This window comes from Orcinus orca, chromosome 8, assembly GCF_937001465.1.
Source record: "Orcinus orca chromosome 8, mOrcOrc1.1, whole genome shotgun sequence".
Lineage (NCBI taxonomy): Eukaryota > Metazoa > Chordata > Mammalia > Artiodactyla > Delphinidae > Orcinus > Orcinus orca.
The window spans coordinates 35,279,563-35,292,384 of record NC_064566.1 but is presented as its reverse complement, the minus strand read 5'-3'; the positions used below and the strand labels follow the sequence as shown (position 1 = coordinate 35,292,384).

Genomic DNA, 12,822 nt, shown 5'->3' with positions numbered 1-12,822 from the left:
TTTCGTCCTTTGAGGGTTCTAGAAGGTGATCTGATAGCCAGGTTCTACCTGCCCTGTTTTTCTTCAGCTCTTCTGGCAGGGTTTCCAGATTCAAGGCAATTTGTCCAATTTTTTTTTCTTGACTGTAGCCAAGTCAAAGAGAGAAAGTGAGGGGAGACAGAAAAGTCCCAGGATTTTCATAGAAAAGCAACCACTGGATGAGAATCAGGCAACTTAGATTCTAGTTCTACCCTGGATACCAGCTCACTGAATGAACGCCACTGTCTCAATATTTTCCTTTGCACCTTGAAAGATTAAGGATCAATTAGCTCAATAGTTTTCAGTCAGAGGAGCTGGGATTCCAAATAAGATTTCTTTTGAAAGGAGTTCAGCTTATTTAAAAAAAGACGTAATCTCGCAAGCTACTACTTTTCTAATTCTGTGATTCTTTAAGATATGGTTCCTGACCTCTAGGAAATTATGGTCTCTTTGGGGGGCGTACAATTTACATTTTAGGAGCATAATTTTATAAGGCATATAGGTGCTAAATTGTGAGGTGTGAGTGTAAATGATGTGGGAAAGAGCACTGGTGCTGGGAGAAAGAAGGGCATTAATTACTACATGGTAGAGAGAATGTGTTTTCCACAGGGAGCTGTCTGAATGGGTTTGATTTTGACGTTGAGTGGGAGATGGCGTAAGAGAAATAAGGTATAATAGGGTGAGTGGTGCTTTAGACATAGATCCATCTCCATGTTGGTCAATCTACAGCAAACCTGGAGGTGTCCTGGGTCGAAGTGGGAAAAACAGAAGGCTCTGAATCAGACAGACCTGGGTTCCTGCCCCAACTCCAGGCATTTATTAGTAGTGTCAACTTGAATCAACTTTGGGGAAATGGACATACCTTTCTCCCAGACTCTTGTGAGGAGTAAATTAGATAATATTTCTAAAGTGGTTGGAAGAGAGCTCAGCACAGAGCTCTCTGTGTTTGTTCAACAAACATTATCTACTACTACCTCTATTTTACAGGTGAGGAATCTGACTTGAGATACAGGGAGGTTAGAGAGCACATAGCCACAGCCCTTGGGAGTGCTGGAGTAGGGGTAGATAGGAACGAAGGACTTCTACCTTCAGAGACTCAGATGCAACCTCCATCAGAGCTCTTTGGAAGATGCCTTTAAAATGCTAATGCAGTATGGACTGCAGAGGCTCAGTCAACATTGGCCATTATTAGAATGACAGGCAGAGCCTGGGACTTGGGCTCTGCCTTATTTAACCCACAGCTCTGCCCTTTATAAGCTTTGGGATATAGGTGTGATTCCTTAAGTGCCCTACGGCTCAGTTTGTAACCCCAAGAAAGCAGGTTGGGTTTTAATGTTTAGACGCATGAAAAAGCCCAACTCAATGACTGACTCTGAGATGGTGCTCAATATTGAAGCACTAAGACTTGATCAACAAATTTCCCTTTCTCCCTTCGTCTCACCAGGTGGCTCTAGAAGCACTTCCAGGGACACCGAGGCTCTTTGAAGTACATCTGGAAGCCCCTTGTCTTTAGAGGCTCAGTCTCTGTTGACAGTGTCCAGATTCTCTGGGAGCCCGCAGTTAGATGCTTTGGGCTCATGGGTTAAGGAGATCAGCAAAAAGTAGATTCCCAATGGTCTGTAACTAGCAAGGAATACATTCCTTTATTTAAAGAAAAATATCACCTCTAGAGTCATTCGTTTTGTAAGTTCCTGTGGACCAGAGCTTTGGAATATGTTCTATAAGCTCCCTTAAAACATTTATGTTTATTCCCTGAGAAAGGAAGCCCCCTAAACTGTGAACACCTTTGGCATTTATCAGCTCTGCTGGCTGGCATCTGGTTAGTCCTTAGGGGCAGCCATAGGACAAATTGCTTTCAGGACAAGGGTCAGAAGCTTGGTCTAGGTTGGACTCCAGGATGCGGTTTTGACAGTTGGGAAATGTCCTCAGAGGGAAATCACAGCATACAGAGAGATGTGTAAAGCCAACGGTGAGTTTGTTGTCCACCTGTTGAATACCCGATGCCTACATGGGTATTCTACATTGTGGAAATCACACTGCAGCTATCAATTAATATTTTAATTGTTTCTACTTATATCACGAGCGTTGGCCAACTTAGTAAATTCCATAAAAATACAACTGCTCGTGGCTGCAAAATATCCTGTCTTCTGGATGCATTATTTTAGTTTTTGCCACATTGAAGAAGTATTAAGATCCAGTTGCTTCTCTGTCTTCATTTGGGTCTATCATATACATGCATTTAGTCTTCGGTTATTACGATGGATGGTGATGGTTGTTTTTGCCCCATTTTGGATGAGGAGTGAGTGAGTCACAGAGCAAAACTCGGACCAGCCCCAAGCAGGAAGTACACATACTTAGAGGTTCACGCAGTGGGAGGGATCAGGGTTTCTTAGGTGTTATTCATTAACGGACATTTCTGGGAAAAGTATAGGACCCTAAAGAACTGTGTAGCATTAACGCATATCTTGGCGGTGTCAGGACCTTGCATAATTATTTTACATAAGAACACTTTGTAACTAGACAGGTGCTCCAGCGAGCCCCTGTCTTGTTTATGAGATGTGTTTTCCATATTTCTTATTGAGTTCTTTGTTCTTTAAAATTCAAAGAGTCTTCCTAGATCAGCTAGCAATTATTTTTCCCCTTTTGGCATTCATTTTCCCATTCTGACTGATCAGTTGAATGTAGGGAAAGCATTAACGTATCAGGAATTTCAAATAGCTGGGATGTTAGAGACATATAAGGCGTCAGAAAATACCTTCATGTTACAGTGATTTGATTCTGAATTTGGACGAACTGTTGAAGAAATGTGCCCAGAGAGAGCTTGCTTTTTGATTCTCCAAAACTTTAGGGTATTTTCTCATTAAGAGAAATTCTTTTCTTCAAGCAGGTTGTCCATTTGACTTGGTTCTGTGAAAGATGTGGCATTGTTTGGAAGCAGATAGCATCCTTGCCTATCAGTGTGAGAGGGGCATGAGGGGACAGTTCCTGTCTCAGCCAGAGAGTGTGTGGTCTAAATGACTGTTAGGTCACAGCAACCCAGGCTGAGCGGCTTATAGTGCGGTGGAGGAGATCAAGTGAAGATATAGCCTGTCATGCTTCTCTTGGCCTCAAGCAAACCTTTCTTTTTTTTTTAAGGACAGGTTGGAGCAGCTCATAGCTTCAGAGCCAAGCCCATGAGTGAGGCCAGAGAGCAGTGCCCTCAATCTATTTTTAGGATTTAGAAAACCTGCAAGTTAGAAAATAGCACTGGCATGTAATCGTGCTTACCTCTCAAAGTTCCTGGAGGTTTGAATTTGCTCCACTCCTATTTGGACATGTTTAATTTTATTTTGTCTCTTTTCTCGTCTCATTTTGTCCCTTGACTCTGTACTCTCGGGTGTGTTATTATAGCTTTTTCCCTCGAATCTCCTTTCATTTTTTCTTTTCATATTTGCTTCATTAATGTGTGTGTTATTATTTATGACTGATCTGAACAAATGATGGTTTGAATGAGGGATGTAGGGTCAAAAGTGAGTTAAAACAGAAATGAACAAGTGTTGACAAGAATATGGAGAAATTTGGAACTCTTGTTGTACTGTTAGGGAGAATATAAAATGGTGCAGCTGCTGTGGAAACCAGTTTGGTAGTCCCTCAAAAAATTAAAGATAGATTAAAAATCATATAATCCAGCAATTCCACTTCCGGGTATATACCCAAAATAACTGACAGTAAGATTTTGAAGAGATATTTGTGCACACATGTTTACAGCAGCGTTAGTCACAAAAATAGCTAAAATGTGAAAGCAACTTAAGTGTCCCTCAACAGAAAAATGAATAAGCAAAATGCAGTGTATCCATACAGTGGAGCACCATTCAGCCTTAAAAAGGAGGGACATTCTGACACATACAACACGGGTGAACCACAGGGAACATTATACTAAGTGAAAGAAGCCTGTCACAAAAGGACAAATACAGAATGATTCCACTATATGTAGAATCTCGAGTTGTGAAATTCATAGAGACAGAAAGTAAAAGGGTGGTTGTTACAGGCTGGGGAGTTACTGTTTAGCGGGTATATAGGTTCAGTTTTACAAGATGAAAAGAGTTCTGGAGCTGGATGATAGCGATGATTGCACAACAATATGAATGTAGTATTTAATACCACTGAACTGTACAATTGAAATGGTTATGATGGCAAGTTTTATGTTATGCGTACTTTACCACAATAAAAACACATTGGGAAAAAATGCCACCAGGACAGATCTCTTCCTGTTATTGGGTCTACTTTAGAAATAACATTTACCATGGTTTTCCTTGCTTCCTGTAACATATTGGGTATCAAATTCTGGTTTTTCCAGAGAGTGATTTATTCATTCATTACTTTATTCATTAAACGATTATTGATTGAGAAATCTACTGAGCATCAGGTATTCTAGATGTCGTGATACATTAGCGAAGAAAACAGAAAATTTTGCTATCAGTGGAGCTTTCATTCTAGTTGGGTGGAGTCAAACAATAAACAGGAAATATCAATATATAGTATGCCAGACGGTAAGAACTATGGGGAGAAATAAAGTGATGGAAGGAGATGGGGGTGCTAGGGTGGGCAGCGGTGCAGTTTCTTTTTTATGCGGGCCTCTCACTGTCGTGGCCCCTGCCGTCGCGGAGCACAGGCTCTGGACGCGCAGGCCCAGCGGCCATGGCTCATGGGCCCAGCCACTCCGAGGCATGTGGGATCTTCCCGGACCGGGGCACGAACCCGCGTCCCCTGCATTGGCAGGCGGACTCACAACCACTGCGCCACCAGGAAAGCCCAGTGGTGCAGTTTTATATGGGGTGGTCTGGAAAGGTCTCACAGTAAGGGGCACAAAAGCAAAGACATGAGAGGAGTGAGGGGAGTAAGCCACGCTGATCCCTGGAATAACGATCCTCCAGGCTGTGGAAACAACAGATGGGCAGAGCAGTCATCTATGCAGTGACTCAGGATGAGGTAAGGAGGCTTGTTAAATCAGTAAACTCCCATTGGGTCTTATCTACCGTACGTCTGTCTCTAGTATTTTCCCATGGAATCAAGTACGTGGGTTTCATGGCCATTATATGCCGCAGAGACTTCTTTCACGGACTTTGGGTCATGACCGTCTTCCCAAGACTTAAAGATGATAGAATTTGAGCCATTGCCTAAATGGGGAGTTCCTGTGTTTTTTTCTTTAAATGGCAAGCAAAGCTTTAATGGCCCCAGCCAGTACTAGGACAATACCCTTTTTAGAAGAACAGAGTTCACAAAGGGACATTTGAACACAGCTTGTAGGGAGTTCAATTCTCATGTCCCATTACTGTTAACAAGGTTTCCACATTTAATTCCACAGGGTAAATGTGACAACTCTAGAGTCAGGGCCAGAAAGTATCTCTAAGCAACCAGGGAGCTGAAAGAGCCTTGCTTTTTTCTTTACTTTTATGTCTGTGGTATTCCATTTCCCCTGCTGTTGATAAATAATTCAGAAAAGAAAAGAATGTTTCAGCCCTGACTTTTTAATGCCGAGGACAAATGCATTATGCGATTGGTCCCCAAACATGCACAGGCTTTTGCAAGAAGGTCAGTATTTTGTGTTTGTTGGTTGGCAGTGTGTTCTCTGGGGCTTTGCAATCGATTGGCTTTGTTCTTGTAGCCAGAAGAAAGGTGAGGACTGCGTGTATGAAATACACAGAACTGACGCTGTCATGTTGTCACGGTCCCTAAACGGGCTGCTCAGCAACAGGTAATAGATAGACTGGTGGGTGTTGATGAGCTGTGCAGCTTGGCTTAGAAGGGGCGATTATTGGAGGACATCTGGTGACATAAAGTAATTGTCTTGAAACCTGACTGGACCTGGGCTACAGTACCACACTGAGCATCTAGGTACCAGGGCGTGCTGGCAGGGGAGGACAGATGTCACAGTGCCTCTTGTTGAACTTGTTTCTCCTGCAGCTAGGATGTCCATGCTTACCCAACTATGGTACCCATTTGCTTACACTGGAAAATAATTCTAACACAGAGATAATAATAGTATATAATATATGTGTGTGTATATATATACACACACATATATATATATAAAATATAATAATAAAGTCAGAAAATGGCCTCTGTGGATAGAATCGTGTTGACAAGTCATGTTTAGAAACAATGTTACTATCCATATACTAAATGAATAATTTGGGTCACCATTCACAACAAATGCCAATGGTTAGTTGGCTAAAAGGAATGGGGTGGAGAGGAAAAAATTCTGTGTTGGTTATTAGAGAGACATTTTAATCCAGACTAACACAGTATATGCCCTTGGGTAAGTCATTTTATCTCTTTGGACCTCAGTTTTCTCATCGATCACAGGAGAATGTTACATTATAAATAATGTTCAGAGGGTCTACTAAGCTCGTAATTCTTTGAAGCCAAGAATCATGGCTTTTCCTCTCTTTATCCACAATGCCTGCCATACTAATAGGCACCTTTTGTTCGTTTTTTTTCCTAGTGCACATCTGTAATCATTTGGAGTATTGCAATTGCAATTTTGTTTGATTTCTAGAACTTTATTTTTTTATTTTATTTTATTTTTTTGGGGGGTACGTGGGCCTCTCACTGTTGTGGCCTCTCCCGTTGCGGAGCACAGGCTCCGGACGCACAGTCTCAGCGGCCATGGCTCACGGGCCCAGCCGCTCCGCGGCATGTGGGATCCTCCCGGACCGGGGCATGAACCCGCGTCCTCTGCATCGGCAGGCGGACTCTCAACCACTGCGCCACCAGGGAAGCCCAGAACTTTATTTTTAAAGGTGCCTTTGAGTTTTATATTTACAACTTTTTAACATGTTTTAAAAGAATGTGTGAATGAGCTACTGAAATACTCTTTCTTTGGTAGCGTTTGTTTCGCTGAATATTTTATGTGACTTCTGCATATTGACTCAGGCCATAATGATGTTTTATTAACCGTTATTAACTTGTGACTTGGACTTACCATACAAGTGATCAAAGAACCTTCCTTTTGCACATGAGGAGATTTCTGTGAAGGAGAACGGGAGACACTGGTTCAGGATGGACAGCTGGTCTCCCTTTTGAAGCCCTTTTCATGCTGAGTTTTGTAGTTGCTTTTGAACACTTGTTGACAAATGTCACCCCTCTGGCACTCACCCTGCTTCTTTGTTTAAACTGGTGCCCGCAGAGCCCAAGCAGCAGCACAGATGCTGACAGTATAATGATAATTGCTACCAGTTTTGCCTTTCCTCAAGGATTAGGCTGTACTGGGGGCGAGGGGAGGGGAAAAGATGTGATGGAGGATCACAGAAAGAATGGGGACTAAATATCAGAAGACCCACAGTGAAATCTCAGCTTGAACTATTATGAGTTTTATGACTTTGGACAAAATACATAACTGTCCACTTTCTTCTTTGGTAAAATGAGGGTGGAGACCTCTGTTTTAAGGCCTTTTAAAATTTATGAAAGTGCTATGAATGGTGCTGTGGTCTAAGTGCTATGGTCAGAGGAAAGGTAGCACTTCAGGCTGGGGTGACCAAAGAAAAGTTTGAGTTAGTGGCTTCAGAGCTGTGAAATAGCATTTGGTTATTGTTGGAACCACGAGGAGAGACTTTGCCAGTGGAAGGACTGGCAGGTGTCAAAGCAGGGACTGAGAAAGACTCAAGACCTGTTGAGGCAAAGCAGAGTGTTTTAACTTCACCGGCAGTGAGAGCCCTTAAGAGTGGGACGCCCTTAACCAAAGGCTTCCGTGCTCCTTTGGCTTCTTTGCTTTAAAATCCCTGATTTTGACAATTCTAATAATCACTCATTCAACAGCAAATATTTGTGGGGTGTCAGCTCTGTTTCAGATCCTCTTTTATGTGCTGGGGATAAAGGAGTGGGAGAGACAGAGTCCTTGCTGTTAAGCGTTTTTAGAGAATTTGACAATATTTGTGCCTAATGAGGACATCCTGCCATGGAATTGGTATGAGCAGAGGAGGAATTTTAGCAGAGTTTTAAGTATCTCTTGAGAGGCATCTATTTACAGGCTACAGTAGCCTATTGAAAAGAGCTTCCTTTTTGAACGTGAAGTCCAAATACGTGAGTATTGGAGGTATGAGTGTAGAGTGCTTGGAGCTAGTGAAACTAGGTTTCCTAACTAAATGAACTTGTGTACATTTCTTAACTTCCCTAAAGTTTGATCTCTCATCTGTGTAATGTGTATAATATTAATATTTATGTCATAGGGTAGTTTTGAGGATGAAATAAAATATCAGTGTAAAACACTTTGCCTGATGCCTAGCATATGATATGTGCTCAGTACATGTTAGCTGTTATTGTTCCTATTATTAAACTTTTTATTGGTTTTGTTTTCCACTTAATATTTAACATGTACTCATAATACCTCTTAAAAGAGGGGGGAAACACACTATCACCTTTATTACTATTACCTTTACTGCTTTCCATTAAACCCAGAGAGATCCTTGGCTTTTGGGAAAGTGCAGATCAGAAGAGCAGTTTATTTGTAGCTTTTATAAAAAAGCATCTCTGTAGATTCTTTGAGTGGTAGGAAGAAAAGAAAATTACTACATTTTTTAGGCATGATGGTGATTGTATTTCTTAGGCATGGATAGAAAGGTCTCATGAGTGTTAACTTGTGAAGGAACAAACCAGAGAAGTATGTCTGGTGTAGTCCAGGTATTCAGGGAGCAGATGAAGATGATGATTTGGGAGGCATTTGTCGATGTGCCCAGATTTACCAACTGGATGGAGGACGCACTGTGCAGAGTTGAGCCCAGACTTTGGAGCCAGAAAGGCCTGAATTAGCATCTTACCTCCACAGCTCATGTGGCTGGCAGCAAGTCATTTGAACCCATCTGAACCTTTTTTCTTATTTGTAAAATAGGAGTGATAACAATAGCAGTACTTGTATCATGGCATAATATGAAGGTTAAGCGGACTAATAAATGTAAAACCATTGGTGGCAGTGTGGCACATGGAATCAGCAAATAAAACGTATAACTAGATATCTCACCAAACCTGCAACATAGTAGTTGCTCAGTGAATGTTAGCCTCCTCTTTCTCCTCAACTGCTTTATATATTTTAATTTGTTTATGCAGATTTGAAGGAAAATATTTAAAACACTGGCTCTTACCTCTTATTTCTCAGTTTTTGGTCCCACAACTTGGTGTTTCATTCTCATGCCTAAATCCTTGCAAACTGTTTTCAGATTCTAACACCTGTACCCCTCCCTACTACCAGGGCTAGAATGTAGGTTGTCTTTTACCCACATGACTTAAAAGACAGTTAGTGCTTTATTATCAGCCAGGTGATTCAAGGAGTTGCAAAATAGATCTTAATGATGTTTATATCAATCATTTATTCAACAAATACTTGAGTATCTGCAATGTGTTGGGCTATGTTCTAGACGTTACATATAGAGAGCAGGGTATAAGACAGACAAAATCCCTGCCATCATGGTGCTTATATTCCAGACATGGAAACAGTTGATTAAAAACAAAAAAACTTGTTATTTCAGTTATAAGCGTTGTGAAGAAAAACAAAAGAGAATATAGGACTAGGAAATGATTGGTATGATCAGGAGGGTATTTTATAAACGACAGTAGGATAAGACTTATTGAGGCATTGGCCTTTTTGAGCCAGAATCTGAATAAGGGGTTAGGGTAAGCCATACAGAGCTCTGTGAGAACACTGTAGTTAGAGGGACCGCTGAGTGCTGAGTCCCTAAAAAAGGACTGAACTTGGTGTGTTTGAGGAACAGAGAGAAGGCTGTCCTGAGAGAGACACATGGTAAGATTAGGTCAGTACAGAGAGATCAGGTCTTGCACGGTTATGTGGACTCTGGTAAGGGTGTAGATTTAATTCTAAATGTTTTGGAAAACCATTGAAAGTTTATCCAACCGTAGCAATGATAGGATAGTCACTACTGAGCACAGCAGTGATTATATTCCATTGATCAACCAACATGCATTTCTGTAGCATTTTCTGTATTTCCAGCAGTGGTGCAGTGGGTAGGGTTTGTGGGTATTGGTGAGTTCAGAAAGGTAGGATAGGAAATGCCTCTGTCCATAAGAAACTTAATATAGAAATGGGGAGATAATTCTATTATACATGGAATAATTCAAAACCAATGCTCTAAACTATAATATTATCTCTGAATACAAAAGAAGGTGATAAAAGGAAGAGGCCCCGTGTTTTGAAGAAACTTGGGAAAAATGTCTGGAAAGTTTGGAGGAACCAGGTATAGAGGGCATATAAGTCTCCCCGAGTAGATTAGACATAATAGGTCACCGGGAGCCATTATAAACTCCTGGACTGGGTATTTAGATGATCGATCTGGCAGTAGTGTGCTTTGGAAGAAGCGGGATTAAATGCTCAGAGACTAGTTTGTGGATTGTATAATAAACTTGTTCATCAAAGCCTGGATAAAGCTGGGGCTTCGGTGGCAGGTTGGATAGAGGAGACTGAAGAGAGGGAAATAAGTTTTAAAAATCCTAATGTTTGTACTTTGTGAAACTAGAAAGACGCCATTTCCATGAATGGAAATGGCATTATTGGAAAAAATGAGTCATTTTGGAGTAGAACAGTATGGGTCCTGTCTGTAGTGACGATAGGATATTTATTCAGGCGTGTCTGGTCAGTGCAGTTTAATAAAGCAAAAGGGTATCAGATGATATTTAACCAGAGGATTCAGGAGTGGCAAATGAAACTCAAGGAAGGTGATGACAATAGCAATAATGACTACTGTTATTCTACTATTACTATTTCTTATTACTATCATCGTCATCACGTCACTATCATCTTTCAGGTTAGTGTCCATTTTCTTCACTACAGGGTAATTGTGCACCAGTGGTGCGTAATAGGCAACTTAATCACAAGTTGAAGTGAAGACATCTTCACCCGTCAAGATCAAATTATATCACCAGCTCTCCTTTATGGACCACCATGTCCCGTGCTCACCTGTAAAGAAGCAAAGACAAGAAGTGAAGTTGGCTGGGCCTGTCTTTAGATGTATATTCTACCTGCAGTTAACATGGTCCAATTAATGCCCTGGACAATAATTCTGATTGATATGCCTTACTTTTAGAGTGGAAAGAGGAATGAGACATATAAAGAAAGCAATGGAGATCTCCTCCCTTCTTATAAAGTGAATTCAACGTATAAGTGGATAAAAATACCAAACTGGATTAGATGTGAGAGTTAGGTATGTGAGATAGAGATGTGAGTCATCCTGCTACAAGTATGTGAACAAGGATATAAGAAAGTGTACAGAGAAAGGTGCGTAAGGCCATGTCCTAGAGGAGAACCCCATATGAAGGCCTTGGGTTGTGGGGTAGCAGCAGCAGTAAATGTGGCAGTAAAATTAAGAGATTAAGATTAAGAGTAAAATTAAGAGACCATACAGAGGCCTTAGGAGAGTGAAGGTATGGAAAATTCCATTATATTTGACAAGAAGAGAGTCACTGGCAATCTTCCGAAGAGCAGAATCACTGCTGTCTCCGATAACAGGATTTAAAAAGAGATATTTTGATAGAAAGTTGGACAGTGGTTAGAATATGGAGGCTTTTGGCAGTCACACAGAAAGAATTGTAGAGAAACCTAAAAGGGACAGCAAGGTCAAATGAAAGACACTTTGTCCGCCTCAAGTTGACTTTTAAGATGAGTAACATTTGAATGTTATACGGGAGAAGTGGGTTGAAGATGCTTAAGAGGCAGGCTTTATTGTGGGCAGGCAGGGTACAGGTGGAGGAGCTGGCTCTATGGGAGGGCTTGGAAAAGAATTGTAAGACAGGAAGGAATAGAGGATAGAGCCAGGGAGAGGGGTCTAGAGTGAAAGCCATGTATGCTTGCGGAGATCCACGCCTGGCAATGCGCTAAAGCCAACTTTTCATTCGGTATGCTTTCTGCAGCATATTTTCCTTCCTCTGTCTTTCACAGACCACAGATACCAGTTCTACTTTATGTAAATAGAAATGTAAGGCTTTCCCTCTGGTGGGACCTTTGAAATATACTATCCACTTTATTGTTCTGTCACATTTCTCAGCACTTTGTTTTTCAAAGGTGTTTTGCTATGTGAGGATAGGGAGAGCCTGATGGCATTGTTAAGCAACTAAATCTGGGGTTGAAAGCTCTGCATGAGTGACATTTAATTATTCCCTCAGTGCTTTTGGGGAGATCTCATAATTGCTCTCTCAGTCTCCCCATCTGCAAAACTGGTATAAAACCAGCCTTCTGGGCTTCTCTGGTGGCGCAGTGGTTGAGAGTCCGCCTGCCGATGCAGGGGACATGGGTTCGTGCCCCGATCTGGGAGGATCCCGTGTGCCGCGGAGAGGCTGGGCCTGTGAGCCGTGGCCGCTGGACCTGCACGTCTGGAGCGTGTGCTCCGCAATGGGAGAGGCCGTAACAGTGAGAGGCCCACGTACCGCAAAAAACAAAACAAAGCAAAACAAAAAACCCAGCTTTCTTCTCCCTAGGGCATTGGAGGCTTACTAAGTTAATGTTTTATAAATCACCAAAAAGATTCTAAATGCAAGTGCTATCATTACCCACCTACCAGATATGATGGCACTCATAATGACACATGTATTACCTCATGTTCATTTCTTTGGCAATAGCCTGTGCATTTGTGAAGAGATTCTGCTTTCTCTGCCAGGGCATAAACAGAGGCAGACCGTCTGTCACCCAGAGACACATCGGCAAGAGAGTGAAAAGTGGATATATGATTTGTTTTGACGTAAATTTTGTTTTGGGTGTAGAGCCTGTTGTGAAATTTTCTCTTGAAAACAAAAGTCTGCCCCCCACCTTGCTGTAAAATATTGAAA

At 41.6% G+C, this 12,822-nt stretch overlaps 1 protein-coding gene across 2 annotated transcripts in view; it reads left to right on the top strand.

Annotated features, from left to right (window-relative positions):
* Positions 1–12,822, top strand: part of NELL1 (neural EGFL like 1) — an 868,290-nt gene that overhangs the window by 417,777 nt on the left and 437,691 nt on the right. The window lies entirely within an intron of this gene.